Raw genomic sequence first — 18,318 nt, 5'->3', positions numbered from 1 at the left:
ACTGTTCAGCCGCAAATATCTCTATTTAAAAAAGTGTGGTATACCCCAGGAAACAACAACTGTGGTTTTGCCATCCCACGGTAAAAAATCTCTATTATTCAGGTTTTGGTAGTTTTTCCATAAAGAAAAACAGTATTGTCTCCTGACTGTTGTGACACAAAAATATATCTGTTGAAAATAGTCTTGTGTAGGCCCGACATCCCAGTGTGGTTTCGCAGTTCCACGGGTCAAATCGCTGTACTATCCAGTTTTGGGCCTTTGGTATCTAAAAAAAAAGCAGTTTGAGTGTGTCGCTCACTGTTCAGCCACAAATATCTCTATTTAAAAAAGTGTGGTATACCCCAGGAAACAATAACTGTGTTTTTGCCATCCCACGGTAAAAAATCTCTATTATTCAGCATTTGGTAGTTTTTTCCGTTAGTAAAAACAGTAGTGTCTCCTGACTGTTGTGACACAAAAATATATCTGTTGAAAATAGTCTTGTGTAGTCCCGACATCCCAGTGTGGTTTCACAGTTCCACGGGTCAAATCGCTGTACTATCCAGTTTTGGGCCTTTGGTAACTAAAAGAAAAGCAGTTTGAGAGTGTCGCTCACTGTTCAGCCGCAAATATCTCTATTTAAAAAAGTGTCGTATACCCCAGTAAACAATAACTGTGGTTTTGCCATCCCACGGAAAAAAATCTCTATTATTCAGGTTTTGGTAGTTTTTTGAGTAAAGAAAAACAGTAGTGTCTCCTGACTGTTGTGACACAAAAAAGTATCTGTTGAAAATAGTCTTGTGTAGGCCCGACATCCCAGTGTGGTTTCGCAGTTCCATGGGTCAAATCGCTGTACTATCCAGTTTTGGGCCTTTGGTATCTAAAAAAAAAGCAGTTTGAGTGTGTCGCCCACTGTTCAGCCGCAAATATCTCTATTTAAAAACGTGTGGTATACCCCAGTAAACAATAACTGTGGTTTTGCCATCCCACGGTAAAAAATCTCTATTATTCAGGTTTTGGTAGTTTTTTCCGAAAAAGAAAAACAGTAGTGTCTCCTGACTGTTGTGAGACAAAAATATATCTGTTGAAAATAGTCTTGTGTTTGCCCGACATCCCAGTGTGGTTTCGCAGTTCCACGGGTCAAATCGCTGTACTATCCAGTTTTGGGCCTTTGATATCTAAAAAAAAAGCAGTTTGAGTGTGTCGCTCACTGTTCAGTCGCAAATATCTCTATTTAAAAAAGTGTGGTATACCCCAGTAAACAATAACTGTGGTTTTGCCATCCCACGGTAAAAAATCTCTATTATTCAGGTTTTGGTAGTTTTTTCCGTAAAGAAAAACAGTAGTGTCTCCTGACTGTTGTGACACAAAAATATATCTGTTGAAAATAGTCTTGTGTAGGCCCGACATCCCAGTGTGGTTTCACAGTTCCTCGGGTCAAATCGCTGTACTATCCAGTTTTGGGCCTTTGGTATCTAAAAAAAAAGCAGTTTGAGAGTGTCGCTCACTGTTCAGCCGCAAATATCTCTATTTAAAAAAGTGTCGTATAACCCAGTAAACAATAACTGTGGTTTTGCCATCCCACGGTAAAAAATCTCTATTATTCAGGTTTTGGTATTTTTTTCCGTAAAGAAAAACAGTAGTGTCTCCTGACTGTTGTGACACAAAAATATATCTGTTGAAAATAGTCTTGTGTAGGCCCGACATCCCAGTGTGGTTTCGCAGTTCCACGGGTCAAATCGCTGTACTATCCAGTTTTGGGCCTTTGGTATCTAAAAAAAAAGCAGTTTGAGTGTGTCGCTCACTGTTCAGCCGCAAATATCTCTATTTAAAAAAGTGTGGTATACCCCAGTAAACAATAACTGTGGTTTTGCCATCCCACGGTAAAAAATCTCTATTATTCAGGTTTTGGTAGTTTTTCCGTAAAGAAAAACAGTATTGTCTCCTGACTGTTGTGACACAAAAATATATCTGTTGAAAATAGTCTTGTGTAGGCCGGACATCCTAGTGTGGTTTCGCAGTTCCACGGGTCAAATCGCTGTACTATCCAGTTTTGGGCCTTTGGTATCTAAAAAAAAAGCAGTTTGAGTGTGTCGCTCACTGTTCAGCCGCAAATATCTCTATTTAAAAAAGTGTGGTATACCCCAGGAAACAATAACTGTGTTTTTGCCATCCCACGGTAAAAAATCTCTATTATTCAGCATTTGGTAGTTTTTTTCGTAAAGAAAAACAGTAGTGTCTCCTGACTGTTGTGACACAAAAATATATCTGTTGAAAATAGTCTTGTGTAGGCCCGACATCCCAGTGTGGTTTCACAGTTCCACGGGTCAAATCGCTGTACTATCCAGTTTTGGGCCTTTGGTATCTAAAAGAAAAGCAGTTTGAGAGTGTCGCTCACTGTTCAGCCGCAAATATCTCTATTTAAAAAAGTGTCGTATACCCCAGTAAACAATAACTGTGGTTTTGCCATCCCACGGTAAAAAATCTCTATTATTCAGGTTTTAGTAGTTTTTTCCGTTAAGAAAAACAGTAGAGTCTCCTGACTGTTGTGACACAAAAATATATCTGTTGAAAATAGTCTTGTGTAGGCCCGACATCCCAGTGTGGTTTCGCAGTTCCACGGGTCAAATCGCTGTACTATCCAGTTTTGAGCCTTTGGTATCTAAAAAAAAAGCAGTTTGAGTGTGTCGCTCACTGTTCAGCCGCAAATACCTCTATTTAAAAAAGTGTGGTATACCCCAGTAAACAATAACTGTGGTTTTGCCATCCCACGGTAAAAAATCTCTATTATTCAGGTTTTGGTAGTTTTTCCATAAAGAAAAACAGTATTGTCTCCTGACTGTTGTGACACAAAAATATATCTGTTGAAAATAGTCTTGTGTAGGCCCGACATCCCAGTGTGGTTTCGCAGTTCCACGGGTCAAATCGCTGTACTATCCAGTTTTGGGCCTTTGGTATCTAAAAAAAAAGCAGTTTGAGTGTGTCGCTCACTGTTCAGCCGCAAATATCTCTATTTAAAAAAGTGTGGTATACCCCAGTAAACAATAACTGTGGTTTTGCCATCCCACGGTAAAAAATCTCTATTATTCAGGTTTTGGTATTTTTTTCCGTAAAGAAAAACAGTAGTGTCTCCTGACTCTTGTGACACAAAAATATATCTGTTGAAAATAGTCTTGTGTAGGCCCGACATCCCAGTGTGGTTTCGCAGTTCCACGGGTCAAATCGCTGTACTATCCAGTTTTGGGCCTTTGGTATCTAAAAAAAAAGCAGTTTGAGTGTGTCGCTCACTGTTCAGCCGCAAATATCTCTATTTAAAAAAGTGTGGTATACCCCAGTAAACAATAACTGTGGTTTTGCCATCCCACGGTAAAAAATCTCTATTATTCAGGTTTTGGTAGTTTTTTCCGTAAAGAAAAACAGTAGTGTCTCCTGACTGTTGTGACACAAAAATATATCTGTTGAAAATAGTCTTGTGTAGGCCCGACATCCCAGTGTGGTTTCGCAGTTCCACGGGTCAAATCGCTGTACTATCCACTTTTGGGCCTTTGGTATCTAAAAAAAAAGCAGTTTAAGTGTATCGCTCACTGTTCAGCCGCAAATATCTCTATTTAAAAACGTGTGGTATACCCCAGTAAACAATAACTGTGGTTTTGCCATCCCACGGTAAAAAATCTCTATTATTCAGGTTTTGGTAGTTTTTTCCGAAAAAGAAAAACAGTAGTGTCTCCTGACTGTTGTGACACAAAAATATATCTGTTGAAAACAGTCTTGTGTAGACCCGACATCCCAGTGTGGTTTCGCAGTTCCACGGGTCAAATCGCTGTACTATCCAGTTTTGGGCCTTTGATATCTAAAAAAAAAGCAGTTTGAGTGTGTCGCTCACTGTTCAGTCGCAAATATCTCTATTTAAAAAAGTGTGGTATACCCCAGTAAACAATAACTGTGGTTTTGCCATCCCACGGTAAAAAATCTCTATTATTCAGGTTTTGGTAGTTTTTTCCGTAAAGAAAAACAGTAGTGTCTCCTGACTGTTGTGACACAAAAATATATCTGTTGAAAATAGTCTTGTGTAGGCCCGACATCCCAGTGTGGTTTCACAGTTCCACGGGTCAAATCGCTGTACTATCCAGTTTTGGGCCTTTGGTATCTAAAAAAAAAAGCAGTTTGAGAGTGTCGCTCACTGTTCAGCCGCAAATATCTCTATTTAAAAAAGTGTCGTATAACCCAGTAAACAATAACTGTGGTTTTGCCATCCCACGGTAAAAAATCTCTATTATTCAGGTTTTGGTAGTTTTTTCCGTAAAGAAAAACAGTAGTGTCTCCTGACTGTTGTGACACAAAAATATATCTGTTGAAAATAGTCTTGTGTAGGCCCGACATCCCAGTGTGGTTTCGCAGTTCCACGGGTCAAATCGCTGTACTATCCAGTTTTGGGCCTTTGGTATCTAAAAAAAAAGCAGTTTGAGTGTGTCGCTCACTGTTCAGCGGCAAATATCTCTATTTAAAAAAGTGTGGTATACCCCAGTAAACAATAACTGTGGTTTTGCCATCCCGCGGTAAAAAATCTCTATTATTCAGGTTTTGGTAGTTTTTCCGTAAAGAAAAACAGTATTGTCTCCTGACTGTTGTGACACAAAAATATATCTGTTGAAAATAGTCTTGTGTAGGCCGGACATCCCAGTGTGGTTTCGCAGTTCCACGGGTCAAATCGCTGTACTATCCAGTTTTGGGCCTTTGGTATCTAAAAAAAAAGCAGTTTGAGTGTGTCGCTCACTGTTCAGCCGCAAATATCTCTATTTAAAAAAGTGTGGTATACCCCAGGAAACAATAACTGTGTTTTTGCCATCCCACGGTAAAAAATCTCTATTATTCAGCATTTGGTAGTTTTTTTCGTAAAGAAAAACAGTAGTGTCTCCTGACTGTTGTGACACAAAAATATATCTGTTGAAAATAGTCTTGTGTAGTCCCGACATCCCAGTGTGGTTTCACAGTTCCACGGGTCAAATCGCTGTACTATCCAGTTTTGGGCCTTTGGTATCTAAAAGAAAAGCAGTTTGAGAGTGTCGCTCACTGTTCAGCCGCAAATATCTCTATTTAAAAAAGTGTGGTATACCCCAGTAAACAATAACTGTGGTTTTGCCATCCCACGGTAAAAAATCTCTATTATTCAGGTTTTGGTAGTTTTTTCCGTAAAGAAAAACAGTAGTGTCTCCTGACTGTTGTGACACAAAAATATATCTGTTGAAAATAGTCTTGTGTAGGCCCGACATCCCAGTGTGGTTTCGCAGTTCCACGGGTCAAATCGCTGTACTATCCAGTTTTGAGCCTTTGGTATCTAAAAAAAAAGCAGTTTGAGTGTGTCGCTCACTGTTCAGCCGCAAATACCTCTATTTAAAAAAGTGTGGTATACCCCAGTAAACAATAACTGTGGTTTTGCCATCCCACGGTAAAAAATCTCTATTATTCAGGTTTTGGTAGTTTTTCCATAAAGAAAAACAGTATTGTCTCCTGACTGTTGTGACACAAAAATATATCTGTTGAAAATAGTCTTGTGTAGGCCCGACATCCCAGTGTGGTTTCGCAGTTCCACGGGTCAAATCGCTGTACTATCCAGTTTTGGGCCTTTGGTATCTAAAAAAAAAGCAGTTTGAGTGTGTCGCTCACTGTTCAGCCGCAAATATCTCTATTTAAAAAAGTGTGGTATACCCTAGGAAACAATAACTGTGTTTTTGCCATCCCACGGTAAAAAATCTCTATTATTCAGCATTTGGTAGTTTTTTCCGTAAAGAAAAACAGTAGTGTCTCCTGACTGTTGTGACACAAAAATATATCTGTTGAAAATAGTATTGTGTAGGCCCGACATCCCAGTGTGGTTTCGCAGTTCCACGGGTCAAATCGCTGTACTATCCAGTTTTTGGGCCTTTGGTATCTAAAAAAAAAGCAGTTTGAGTGTGTCGCTCACTGTTCAGCCGCAAATATCTCAATTTAAAAAAGTGTGGTATACCCCAGAAAACAATAACTGTGGTTTTGCCATCCCACGGTAAAAAATCTCTATTATTCAGCTTTTGGTAGTATTTTCCGTAAAGAAAAACAGTAGTGTCTCCTGACTGTTGTGACACAAAAATATATCTGTTGAAAATAGTCTTGTGTAGGCCCGACATCCCTGTGTGGTTTCGCAGTTCCACGGGTCAAATCGCTGTACTATCCAGTTTTGGGCCTTTGGTATCTAAAAAAAAAGCAGTTTGAGTGTGTCGCTCACTGTTCAGCCCCAAATATCTCTATTTAAAAAAGTGTGGTATACCCCAGTAAACAATAACTGTGGTTTTGCCATCCCACGGTAAAAAATCTCTATTATTCAGGTTTTGGTAGTTTTTCCATAAAGAAAAACAGTATTGTCTCCTGACTGTTGTGACACAAAAATATATCTGTTGAAAATAGTCTTGTGTAGGCCCGACATCCCAGTGTGGTGTCTCAGTTCCACGGGTCAAATCGCTGTACTATCCAGTTTTGGGCCTTTGGTATCTAAAAAAAAAGCAGTTTGAGTGTGTCGCTCACTGTTCAGCCGCAAATATCTCTATTTAGAAAAGTGTGGTATACCCCAGGAAACAATAACTGTGTTTTTGCCATCCCATAGTAAAAAATCTCTATTATTCAGCATTTGGTAGCTTTTTCCGTAAAGAAAAACAGTATTGTCTCCTGACTGTTGTGACACAAAAATATATCTGTTGAAAATAGTCTTGTGTAGGCCCGACATCCCAGTGTGGTTTCACAGTTCCACGGGTCAAATCGCTGTACTATCCAGTTTTGGGCCTTTGGTATCTAAAAAAAAAGCAGTTTGAGTGTGTCGCTCACTGTTCAGCCGCAAATATCTCTATTTAAAAAAGTGTGGTATACCCCAGGAAACAATAACTGTGGTTTTGCCATCCCACGGTAAAAAATCTCTATTATTCAGCATTTGGTAGTTTTTTCCGTATAGAAAAACAGTAGTGTCTCCTGACTGTTGTGACACAAAAATATATCTGTTGAAAATAGTATTGTGTGGGCCCGACATCCCAGTGTGGTTTCGCAGTTCCACGGGTCAAATCGCTGTACTATCCAGTTTTTGGGCCTTTGGTATCTAAAAAAAAAGCAGTTTGAGTGTGTCGCTCACTGTTCAGCCGCAAATATCTCAATTTAAAAAAGTGTGGTATACCCCAGAAAACAATAACTGTGGTTTTGCCATCCCACGGTAAAAAATCTCTATTATTCAGCTTTTGGTAGTATTTTCCGTAAAGAAAAACAGTAGTGTCTCCTGACTGTTGTGACACAAAAATATATCTGTTGAAAATAGTCTTGTGTAGGCCCGACATCCCAGTGTGGTTTCGCAGTTCCACGGGTCAAATCGCTGTACTATCCAGTTTTGGGCTTTTGGTATCTAAAAAAAAAGCAGTTTGAGTGTGTCGCTCACTGTTCAGCCGCAAATATCTCTATTTAAAAAAGTGTGGTATACCCCAGTAAACAATAACTGTGGTTTTGCCATCCCACGGTAAAAAATCTCTATTATTCAGGTTTTGGTAGTTTTTCCATAAAGAAAACAGTATTGTCTCCTGACTGTTGTGACACAAAAATATATCTGTTGAAAATAGTCTTGTGTAGGCCCGACATCCCAGTGTGGTTTCTCAGTTCCACGGGTCAAATCGCTGTACTATCCAGTTTTGGGCCTTTGGTATCTAAAAAAAAAAGCAGTTTGAGTGTGTCGCTCACTGTTCAGCCGCAAATATCTCTATTTAAAAAAGTGTGGTATACCCCAGTAAACAATAACTGTGGTTTTGCCATCCCACGGTAAAAAATCTCTATTATTCAGGTTTTGGTAGTTTTTTGAGTAAAGAAAAACAGTAGTGTCTCCTGACTGTTGTGACACAAAAAAGTATCTGTTGAAAATAGTCTTGTGTAGGCCCGACATCCCAGTGTGGTTTCGCAGTTCCACGGGTCAAATCGCTGTACTATCCAGTTTTGGGCCTTTGGTATCTAAAAAAAAAGCAGTTTGAGTGTGTCACTCACTGTTCAGCCGCAAATATCTCTATTTAAAAAAGTGTGGTATACCCCAGTAAACAATAACTGTGGTTTTGCCATCCCACGGTAAAAAATCTCTATTATTCAGGTTTTGGTAGTTTTTTCCGTAAAGAAAAACAGTAGTGTCTCCTGACTGTTGTGACACAAAAATATATCTGTTGAAAATAGTCTTGGGTAGGCCCGACATCCCAGTGTGGTTTCGCAGTTCCACGGGTCAAATCGCTGTACTATCCAGTTTTGGGCCTTTGGTATCTAAAAAAAAAGCAGTTTGAGTGTGTCGCTCACTGTTCAGCCGCAAATATCTCTATTTAAAAAAGTGTGGTATACCCCAGTAAACAACAACTGTGGTTTTGCCATCCCACGGTAAAAAATCTCTATTATTCAGGTTTTGGTAGTTTTTCCATAAAGAAAAACAGTATTGTCTCCTGACTGTTGTGACACAAAAATATATCTGTTGAAAATAGTATTGTGTGGGCCCGACATCCCAGTGTGGTTTCGCAGTTCCACGGGTCAAATCGCTGTACTATCCAGTTTTTGGGCCTTTGGTATCTAAAAAAAAAGCAGTTTGAGTGTGTCGCTCACTGTTCAGCCGCAAATATCTCAATTTAAAAAAGTGTGGTATACCCCAGAAAACAATAACTGTGGTTTTGCCATCCCACGGTAAAAAATCTCTATTATTCAGCTTTTGGTAGTATTTTCCGTAAAGAAAAACAGTAGTGTCTCCTGACTGTTGTGACACAAAAATATATCTGTTGAAAATAGTCTTGTGTAGGCCCGACATCCCAGTGTGGTTTCGCAGTTCCACGGGTCAAATCGCTGTACTATGCAGTTTTGGGCTTTTGGTATCGAAAAAAAAAGCAGTTTGAGTGTGTCGCTCACTGTTCAGCCACAAATATCTCTATTTAAAAAAGTGTGGTATACCCCAGTAAACAATAACTTTGGTTTTGCCATCCCACGGTAAAAAATCTCTATTATTCAGGTTTTGGTAGTTTTTCCATAAAGAAAAACAGTATTGTCTCCTGACTGTTGTGACACAAAAATATATCTGTTGAAAATAGTCTTGTGTAGGCCCGACATCCCAGTGTGGTTTCTCAGTTCCACGGGTCAAATCGCTGTACTATCCAGTTTTGGGCCTTTGGTATCTAAAAAAAAAAGCAGTTTGAGTGTGTCGCTCACTGTTCAGCCGCAAATATCTCTATTTAAAAAAGTGTGGTATACCCCAGTAAACAATAACTGTGGTTTTGCCATCCCACGGTAAAAAATCTCTATTATTCAGGTTTTGGTAGTTTTTTGAGTAAAGAAAAACAGTAGTGTCTCCTGACTGTTGTGACACAAAAAAGTATCTGTTGAAAATAGTCTTGTGTAGGCCCGACATCCCAGTGTGGTTTCGCAGTTCCACGGGTCAAATCGCTGTACTATCCAGTTTTGGGCCTTTGGTATCTAAAAAAAAAGCAGTTTGAGTGTGTCGCTCACTGTTCAGCCGCAAATATCTCTATTTAAAAAAGTGTGGTATACCCCAGTAAACAATAACTGTGGTTTTGCCATCCCACGGTAAAAAATCTCTATTATTCAGGTTTTGGTAGTTTTTTCCGTAAAGAAAAACAGTAGTGTCTCCTGACTGTTGTGACACAAAAATATATCTGTTGAAAATAGTCTTGGGTAGGCCCGACATCCCAGTGTGGTTTCGCAGTTCCACGGGTCAAATCGCTGTACTATCCAGTTTTGGGCCTTTGGTATCTAAAAAAAAAGCAGTTTGAGTGTGTCGCTCACTGTTCAGCCGCAAATATCTCTATTTAAAAAAGTGTGGTATACCCCAGTAAACAACAACTGTGGTTTTGCCATCCCACGGTAAAAAATCTCTATTATTCAGGTTTTGGTAGTTTTTCCATAAAGAAAAACAGTATTGTCTCCTGACTGTTGTGACACAAAAATATATCTGTTGAAAATAGTCTTGTGTAGGCCCGACATCCCAGTGTGGTTTCGCAGTTCCACGGGTCAAATCGCTGTACTATCCAGTTTTGGGCCTTTGGTATCTAAAAACAAAGCAGTTTGAGTGTGTCGCTCACTGTTCAGCCGCAAATATCTCTATTTAAAAAAGTGTGGTATACCCCAGGAAACAATAACTGTGTTTTTGCCATCCCACGGTAAAAAATCTCTATTATTCAGCATTTGGTAGTTTTTTCCGTTAGTAAAAACAGTAGTGTCTCCTGACTGTTGTGACACAAAAATATATCTGTTGAAAATAGTCTTGTGTAGTCCCGACATCCCAGTGTGGTTTCACAGTTCCACGGGTCAAATCGCTGTACTATCCAGTTTTGGGCCTTTGGTATCTAAAAGAAAAGCAGTTTGAGAGTGTCGCTCACTGTTCAGCCGCAAATATCTCTATTTAAAAAAGTGTCGTATACCCCAGTAAACAATAACTGTGGTTTTGCCATCCCACGGTAAAAAATCTCTATTATTCAGGTTTTGGTAGTTTTTTACGTAAAGAAAAACAGTAGTGTCTCCTGACTGTTGTGACACAAAAATATATCTGTTGAAAATAGTCTTGTGTAGGCCCGACATCCCAGTGTGGTTTCGCAGTTCCACGGGTCAAATCGCTGTACTATCCAGTTTTGGGCCTTTGGTATCTAAAAAAAAAGCAGTTTGAGTGTGTCGCTCACTGTTCAGCCGCAAATATCTCTATTTAAAAAAGTGTGGTATACCCTAGGAAACAATAACTGTGTTTTTGCCATCCCACGGTAAAAAATCTCTATTATTCAGCATTTGGTAGTTTTTTCCGTAAAGAAAAACAGTAGTGTCTCCTGACTGTTGTGACACAAAAATATGTCTGTTGAAAATAGTATTGTGTAGGCACGACATCCCAGTGTGGTTTCGCAGTTCCACGGGTCAAATCGCTGTACTATCCAGTTTTTGGGCCTTTGGTATCTAAAAAAAAAGCAGTTTGAGTGTGTTGCTCACTGTTCAGCCGCAAATATCTCTATTTAAAAAAGTGTGGTATACCCCAGTAAACAATAACTGTGGTTTTGCCATCCCACGGTAAAAAATCTCTATTATTCAGCTTTTGGTAGTATTTTCAGTAAAGAAAAACAGTAGTGTCTCCTGACTGTTGTGACACAAAAATATATCTGTTGAAAATAGTCTTGTGTAGGCCCAACATCCCAGTGTGGTTTCGCAGTTCCACGGGTCAAATCGCTGTACTATCCAGTTTTGGGCCTTTGGTATCTAAAAAAAAGCAGTTTGAGTGTGTCGCTCACTGTTCAGCCGCAAATATCTCTTTTTAAAAAAGTGTGGTATACCCCAGTAAACAATAACTGTGGTTTTGCCATCCCACGGTAAAAAATCTCTATTATTCAGGTTTTGGTAGTTTTTCCATAAAGAAAAACAGTATTGTCTCCTGACTGTTGTGACACAAAAATATATCTGTTGAAAATAGTCTTGTGTAGTCCCGACATCCCAGTGTGGTTTCTCAGTTCCACGGGTCAAATCGCTGTACTATCCAGTTTTGGGCCTTTGGTATCTAAAAAAAAAGCAGTTTGAGTGTGTCGCTCACTGTTCAGCCGCAAATATCTCTATTTAGAAAAGTGTGGTATACCCCAGGAAACAATAACTGTGTTTTTGCCATCCCATAGTAAAAAATCTCTATTATTCAGCATTTGGTAGTTTTTTCCGTAAAGAAAAACAGTAGTGTCTCCTGACTGTTGTGACACAAAAATATATCTGTTGAAAATAGTCTTGTGTAGGCCCGACATCCCAGTGTGGTTTCACAGTTCCACGGGTCAAATCGCTGTACTATCCAATTTTTGGGCCTTTGGTATCTAAAAAAAAAGCAGTTTGAGTGTGTCGCTCACTGGTCAGCCGCAAATATCTCTATTTAAAAAAGTGTGGTATACCCCAGTAAACAATAACTGTGGTTTTGCCATCCCACGGTAAAAAATCTCTATTATTCAGCTTTTGGTAGTTTTTTCCGTAAAGAAAAACAGTAGTGTCTCCTGACTGTTGTGACACAAAAATATATCTGTTGAAAATAGTCTTGTGTAGTCCCGACATCCCAGTATGGTTTCACAGTTCCACGGGTCAAATCGCTGTACTATCCAGTTTTGGGCCTTTGGTATCTAAAAGAAAAGCAGTTTGAGAGTGTCGCTCACTGTTCAGCCGCAAATATCTCTATTTAAAAAAGTGTCGTATACCCCAGTAAACAATAACTGTGGTTTTGCCATCCCACGGTAAAAAATCTCTATTATTCAGCTTTTGGTAGTTTTTTCCGTAAAGAAAAACAGTAGTGTCTCCTGACTGTTGTGACACAAAAATATATCTGTTGAAAATAGTCTTGTGTAGGCCCGACATCCCAGTGTGGTTTCGCAGTTCCACGGGTCAAATCGCTGTACTATCCAGTTTTGGGACTTTGGTATCTAAAAAAAAAGCAGTTTGAGTGTGTCGCTCACTGTTCAGCCGCAAATATCTCTATTTAAAAAAGTGTGGTATACCCCAGTAAACAATAACTGTGGTTATGCCATCCCACGGTAAAAAATCTCTATTATTCAGGTTTTGGTAGTTTTTCCATAAAGAAAAACAGTATTGTCTCCTGACTGTTGTGACACAAAAATATATCTGTTGAAAATAGTCTTGTGTAGGCCCGACATCCCAGTGTGGTTTCGCAGTTCCACGGGTCAAATCGCTGTACTATCCAGTTTTGGGCCTTTGGTATCTAAAAAAAATGCAGTTTGAGTGTGTCGCTCACTGTTCAGCCGCAAATATCTCTATTTAAAAAAGTGTGGTACACCCCAGGAAACAATAACTGTGTTTTTGCCATCCCACGGTAAAAAATCTCTATTATTCAGCATTTGGTAGTTTTTTCCGTTACTAAAAACAGTAGTGTCTCCTGACTGTTGTGACACAAAAATATATCTGTTGAAAATAGTCTTGTGTAGGCCCGACATCCCAGTGTGGTTTCACAGTTCCACGGGTCAAATCGCTGTACTATCCAGTTTTTGGGCCTTTGGTATCTAAAAAAAAAGCAGTTTGAGTGTGTCGCTCACTGTTCAGCCGCAAATATCTCTATTTAAAAAAGTGTGGTATACCCCAGTAAACAATAACTGTGGTTTTGCCATCCCACGGTAAAAAATCTCTATTATTCAGCTTTTGGTAGTATTTTCCGTAAAGAAAAACAGTAGTGTCTCCTGACTGTTGTGACACAAAAATATATCTGTTGAAAATAGCCTTGTGTAGGCCCGACATCCCAGTGTGGTTTCGCAGTTCCACGGGTCAAATCGCTGTACTATCCAGTTTTGGGCCTTTGGTATCTAAAATAAATGCAGTTTGAGTGTGTCGCTCACTGTTCAGCCGCAAATATCTCTATTTAAAAAAGTGTGGTATACCCCAGTAAACAATAACTGTGGTTTTGCCATCCCACGCTAAAAAATCTCTATTATTCAGGTTTTGGTAGTTTTTTCCATAAAGAAGAACAGTAGTGTCTCCTGACTGTTGTGACACAAAAATATATCTGTTGAAAATAGTCTTGTGTAGGCCCGACATCCCAGTGTGGTTTCACAGTTCCACGGGTCAAATCGCTGTACTATCCAGTTTTTGGGCCTTTGGTATCTAAAAAAAAAGCAGTTTGAGTGTGTCGCTCACTGGTCAGCCGCAAATATCTCTATTTAAAAAAGTGTGGTATACCCCAGTAAACAATAACTGTGGTTTTGCCATCCCACGGTAAAAAATCTCTATTATTCAGCTTTTGGTAGTTTTTTCCGTAAAGAAAAACAGTAGTGTCTCCTGACTGTTGTGACACAAAAATATATCTGTTGAAAATAGTCTTGTGTAGTCCCGACATCCCAGTGTGGTTTCACAGTTCCACGGGTCAAATCGCTGTACTATCCAGTTTTGGGCCTTTGGTATCTAAAAGAAAAGCAGTTTGAGAGTGTCGCTCACTGTTCAGCCGCAAATATCTCTATTTAAAAAAGTGTCGTATACCCCAGTAAACAATAACTGTGGTTTTGCCATCCCACGGTAAAAAATCTCTATTATTCAGGTTTTGGTAGTTTTTTCCGTAAAGAAAAACAGTAGTGTCTCCTGACTGTTGTGACACAAAAATATATCTGTTGAAAATAGTCTTGTGTAGGCCCGACATCCCAGTGTGGTTTCGCAGTTCCACGGGTCAAATCGCTGTACTATCCAGTTTTGGGACTTTGGTATCTAAAAAAAAAGCAGTTTGAGTGTGTCGCTCACTGTTCAGCCGCAAATATCTCTATTTAAAAAAGTGTGGTATACCCCAGTAAACAATAACTGTGGTTTTGCCATCCCACGGTAAAAAATCTCTATTATTCAGGTTTTGGTAGTTTTTCCATAAAGAAAAACAGTATTGTCTCCTGACTGTTGTGACACAAAAATATATCTGTTGAAAATAGTCTTGTGTAGGCCCGACATCCCAGTGTGGTTTCGCAGTTCCACGGGTCAAATCGCTGTACTATCCAGTTTTGGGCCTTTGGTATCTAAAAAAAATGCAGTTTGAGTGTGTCGCTCACTGTTCAGCCGCAAATATCTCTATTTAAAAAAGTGTGGTACACCCCAGGAAACAATAACTGTGTTTTTGCCATCCCACGGTAAAAAATCTCTATTATTCAGCATTTGGTAGTTTTTTCCGTTACTAAAAACAGTAGTGTCTCCTGACTGTTGTGACACAAAAATATATCTGTTGAAAATAGTCTTGTGTAGGCCCGACATCCCAGTGTGGTTTCACAGTTCCACGGGTCAAATCGCTGTACTATCCAGTTTTTGGGCCTTTGGTATCTAAAAAAAAAGCAGTTTGAGTGTGTCGCTCACTGTTCAGCCGCAAATATCTCTATTTAAAAAAGTGTGGTATACCCCAGTAAACAATAACTGTGGTTTTGCCATCCCACGGTAAAAAATCTCTATTATTCAGCTTTTGGTAGTATTTTCCGTAAAGAAAAACAGTAGTGTCTCCTGACTGTTGTGACACAAAAATATATCTGTTGAAAATAGCCTTGTGTAGGCCCGACATCCCAGTGTGGTTTCGCAGTTCCACGGGTCAAATCGCTGTACTATCCAGTTTTGGGCCTTTGGTATCTAAAATAAATGCAGTTTGAGTGTGTCGCTCACTGTTCAGCCGCAAATATCTCTATTTAAAAAAGTGTGGTATACCCCAGTAAACAATAACTGTGGTTTTGCCATCCCACGCTAAAAAATCTCTATTATTCAGGTTTTGGTAGTTTTTTCCATAAAGAAGAACAGTAGTGTCTCCTGACTGTTGTGACACAAAAATATATCTGTTGAAAATAGTCTTGTGTAGGCCCGACATCCCAGTGTGGTTTCGCAGTTCCACGGGTCAAATCGCTGTACTATCCAGTTTTGGGCCTTTGGTATCTAAAAAAAAAGCAGTTTGAGTGTGTCGCTCACTGTTCAGCCGCAAATATCTCTATTTAAAAAAGTGTGGTATACCCCAGTAAACAATAACTGTGGTTTTGCCATCCCACGGTAAAAAATCTCTATTATTCAGGTTTTGGTAGTTTTTTCCGTAAAGAAAAACAGTAGTGTCTCCTGACTGTTGTGACACAAAAATATATCTGTTGAAAATAGTCTTGTGTAGGCCCGACATCCCAGTGTGGTTTCGCAGTTCCACGGGTCAAATCGCTGTACTATCCAGCTTTGGGCCTTTGGTATCTAAAAAAAAAGCAGTTTGAGTGTGTCGCTCACTGTTCAGCCGCAAATATCTCTATTTAAAAAAGTGTGGTATACCCCAGGAAACAATAACTGTGTTTTTGCCATCCCACAGTAAAAAATCTCTATTATTCAGCATTTGGTAGTTTTTTCCGTAAAGAAAAACAGTAGTGTCTCCTGACTGTTGTGACACAAAAATATATCTGTTGAAAATAGTCTTGTGTAGTCCCGACATCCCAGTGTGGTTTCACAGTTCCACGGGTCAAATCGCTGTACTATCCAGTTTTGGGCCTTTGGTATCTAAAAGAAAAGCAGTTTGAGAGTGTCGCTCACTGTTCAGCCGCAAATATCTCTATTTAAAAAAGTGTCGTATACCCCAGTAAACAATAACTGTGGTTTTGCCATCCCACGGTAAAAAATCTCTATTATTCAGCTTTTGGTAGTTTTTTCCGTAAAGAAAAACAGTAGTGTCTCCTGACTGTTGTGACACAAAAATATATCTGTTGAAAATAGTCTTGTGTAGGCCCGACATCCCAGTGTGGTTTCGCAGTTCCACGGGTCAAATCGCTGTACTATCCAGTTTTGGGCCTTTGGTATCTAAAAAAAAAGCAGTTTGAGTGTGTCGCTCACTGTTCAGCCGCAAATATCTCTATTTAAAAAAGTGTGGTATACCCCAGTAAACAATAACTGTGGTTTTGCCATCCCACGGTAAAAAATCTCTATTATTCAGGTTTTGGTAGTTTTTCCATAAAGAAAAACAGTATTGTCTCCTGACTGTTGTGACACAAAAATATATCTGTTGAAAATAGTCTTGTGTAGGCCCGACATCCCAGTGTGGTTTCGCAGTTCCACGGGTCAAATCGCTGTACTATCCAGTTTTGGGCCTTTGGTATCTAAAAAAAATGCAGTTTTAGTGTGTCGCTCACTGTTCAGCCGCAAATATCTCTATTTAAAAAAGTGTGGTACACCCCAGGAAACAATAACTGTGTTTTTGCCATCCCACGGTAAAAAATCTCTATTATTCAGCATTTGGTAGTTTTTTCCGTTACTAAAAACAGTAGTGTCTCCTGACTGTTGTGACACAAAAATATATCTGTTGAAAATAGTATTGTGTAGGCCCGACATCCCAGTGTGGTTTCACAATTCCACGGGTCAAATCGCTGTACTATCCAGCTTTGGGCCTTTGGTATCTAAAAAAAAAGCAGTTTGAGTGTGTCGCTCACTGTTCAGCCGCAAATATCTCTATTTAAAAAAGTGTGGTATACCCCAGTAAACAATAACTGTGGTTTTGCCATCCCACGGTAAAAAATCTCTATTATTCAGCTTTTGGTAGTATTTTCCGTAAAGAAAAACAGTAGTGTCTCCTGACTGTTGTGACACAAAAATATATCTGTTGAAAATAGCCTTGTGTAGGCCCGACATCCCAGTGTGGTTTCGCAGTTCCACGGGTCAAATCGCTGTACTATCCAGTTTTGGGCCTTTGGTATCTAAAATAAATGCAGTTTGAGTGTGTCGCTCACTGTTCAGCCGCAAATATCTCTATTTAAAAAAGTGTGGTATACCCCAGTAAACAATAACTGTGGTTTTGCCATCCCACGCTAAAAAATCTCTATTTTTCAGGTTTTGGTAGTTTTTTCCATAAAGAAGAACAGTAGTGTTTCCTGACTGTTGTGACACAAAAATATATCTGTTGAAAATAGTCTTGTGTAGGCCCGACATCCCAGTGTGGTTTCGCAGTTCCACGGGTCAAATCGCTGTACTATCCAGTTTTGGGCCTTTGGTATCTGAAAAAAAAGCAGTTTGAGTGTGTCGCTCACTGTTCAGCCGCAAATATCTCTATTTAAAAAAGTGTGGTATACCCCAGTAAACAATAACTGTGGTTTTGCCATCCCACGGTAAAAAATCTCTATTATTCAGGTTTTGGTAGTTTTTTCCGTAAAGAAAAACAGTAGTGTCTCCTGACTGTTGTGACACAAAAATATATCTGTTGAAAATAGTCTTGTGTAGGCCCGACATCCCAGTGTGGTTTCGCAGTTCCACGGGTCAAATCGCTGTACTATCCAGTTTTGGGCCTTTGGTATCTAAAAAAAAAGCAGTTTGAGTGTGTCGCTCACTGTTCAGCCGCAAATATCTCTATTTAAAAACGTGTGGTATACCCCAGTAAACAATAACTGTGGTTTTGCCATCCCACGGTAAAAAATCTCTATTATTCAGGTTTTGGTAGTTTTTTCCGTAAAGAAAAACAGTAGTGTCTCCTGACTGTTGTGACACAAAAATATATCTGTTGAAAATAGTCTTGTGTAGGCCCGACATCCCAGTGTGGTTTCGCAGTTCCACGGGTCAAATCGCTGTACTATCCAGTTTTGGGACTTTGGTATCTAAAAAAAAAGCAGTTTGAGTGTGTCGCTCACTGTTCAGCCGCAAATATCTCTATTTAAAAAAGTGTGGTATACCCCAGGAAACAAGAACTGTGTTTTTGCCATCCCACGGTAAAAAATCTCTATTATTCAGTATTTGGTAGTTTTTTCCGCAAAGAAAAACAGTAGTGTCTCCTGACTGTTGTGACACAAAAATATATCTGTTGAAAATAGTCTTGTGTAGGCCCGACATCCC

The sequence above is a fragment of the Phyllobates terribilis genome, unplaced genomic scaffold (genome assembly GCF_046119375.1).
Source record: "Phyllobates terribilis strain yellow unplaced genomic scaffold, ASM4611937v1 Scaffold_1__5_contigs__length_1240528914, whole genome shotgun sequence".
NCBI lineage: Eukaryota > Metazoa > Chordata > Amphibia > Anura > Dendrobatidae > Phyllobates > Phyllobates terribilis.
This window is presented reverse-complemented; position numbering follows the sequence as displayed.